The sequence below is a fragment of the Dinoponera quadriceps genome, unplaced genomic scaffold (genome assembly GCF_001313825.1).
Source record: "Dinoponera quadriceps isolate SergipeBrazil2010 unplaced genomic scaffold, ASM131382v1 scaffold5784, whole genome shotgun sequence".
In the NCBI taxonomy this organism is placed as follows: domain Eukaryota; kingdom Metazoa; phylum Arthropoda; class Insecta; order Hymenoptera; family Formicidae; genus Dinoponera; species Dinoponera quadriceps.
In genome coordinates, this window is record NW_014559724.1 from 601,963 (window position 1) to 603,921 (window position 1,959).

General features: G+C 41.0%; 1 non-coding gene across 1 annotated transcript; it reads left to right on the forward strand.

The window, feature by feature from the left end:
- The first annotated feature begins 725 nt into the window (after positions 1 to 725).
- Positions 726 to 809, forward strand: Trnal-cag. Its single transcript has one exon. It is a non-coding gene; the product is annotated as a tRNA-Leu (tRNA).
- The last annotated feature ends 1,150 nt before the right edge of the window (positions 810 to 1,959 follow it).

The window sequence follows — 1,959 nt, forward strand, 5'->3', positions numbered from 1 at the left end:
TGTCGGAACTCGCGGGAGAGAATATTATACAACTCGGTCACATGCTGGTCGGATTGTTACGTGATAACAATGCGGAACGCACATGGAGTATGCCATGTCTTTACACACGGAAGTGAAAGTTCCTGTGTTGAGGGAAAAGCTCTCATAGTTTCTCAAGCGCGCCTTTTCACGGAGATTTTCTTCTGACCGACATCTAGCTTGGGAACTACCTGCACTGTGGTCGGTATTGCAAATCCCAGCGCACGTGGCGTTTCTTTCGTCGGTAATACACGTACGAACTGCAGGAGATCTTACAAGGAGGCGCTGCAAATATTTCCGAGAAACATTTACGAGGTATTACTAAAATTAGCCGCGTAATTAATTAGGATTTGTTTTTTTATCATATTTTTATCCAGGTAATAATTTTTTTTCAGAGGTTATTTTTGATACACGAACCTTTACACGCACGTACCATTTCGTGATATTCGTTGTTATGTGATAAATCATTGGTGAACTAATTAACAATTGACAAATGAACGAATTATAATATGACTCAATATGACTCGATAGCAGTTTTTCCACATTTTTTTTTCAAATTCATGAGTTTTTTATTACTTGCTTGCTTGCGAATGTTAATCTTGCGTAATGATATGTCGCAATAATAATCTAATTAAATTAGAAAAAAATATTCTATGTTTAGAATGTGAAGTGCACATTTATACAGTTTATACGGACACGATTCACAAGTCAGGATGGCCGAGCGGTCTAAGGCGCTGCGTTCAGGTCGCAGTCCACTTCTGTGGGCGTGGGTTCGAATCCCACTTCTGACAAATCTTTTTTTTTTCCTCCAGCACAGTTATTCGATTTCTTTTAATATTTCGCGAAATATTCATATATTATTCATACGTACTTTTATCCGTGTACCTTACATATCGATCGTCAGCGCAGAGAGGAGCTATTTATATTCAACGAATCGTGTACGATTCTTTAGTGGTGTGTCTACAAAACAAGTAAACTAAGCCGATGCTGCAATTGTTTGCCGAGTATACCGACGTCGTGAGGTATACAAATGTGCATTTAGGATATTACCACTTGTCCCGGCGGGTTCGTCTTGACGTGTACGGCAACTTCGTCGGACACCCGACGTCGTCGAGCGGAACGCCTGTTCGTAGCTGTGGGCAGTGGATACCGTTGGTGTCGCTTGTCCACAGACGGATTCCATCCAGCTCCTCGACGATGGAGGAGATACATTATACGAGGGCTTTAAACGGCAATTGTACAGGTAGAAAACTGGACAGAGACGGATAGTGTAAACGAGTAGCGCGTCGTTCTGCGTGCGTTAAAGCGTCGAGTGATCGCAACAAGTAAACATATTCGTAGCATCAAAGTGGGACAAGAGTCTGTATAGTGTTATATCACGAAATTCCAAGACGAAATTTAAAATTCAACATTAACGACGGTTAATATCGAATTCAAATTTCGATTCGGAATTCGCCCACTTACATATGTTTACGATCGATGTCCCGTTCACTGCGTACGGAAGAACGATGAAGCTTCTTATGAATCTCGATCTTGAATGAGCACCGGAAAATTTACATCGGATTAGAGCATCGTACGTCTTCTCGTTAATAGCTGCAATATGTACGTTTCCTCTAACTTTATCTATGATGTGGCAATGAGGATGGACGTGCGTAGAGTCGAAAAAAGAAACATATATTACACACGTATATATATATATACGTCGGACGTTTCCCTCGACACTGCTAAAACAGTTCTTTAATTGAATCGCCGTCAATTTTCCAAACGGGGCGAAAATATACGACGTGTATGTGACAGTATTAGTTGATACGAAGAACAGAAATGCCCGAGTAACGTCTACATCCCGATGTTATATTTGACGTGTATCGCGCTGTTAGCTCGTAATCGGTCATTCCTCAGATTGTAATTAAAATTGACGTCCACGCCGATAGAGCAATTTGG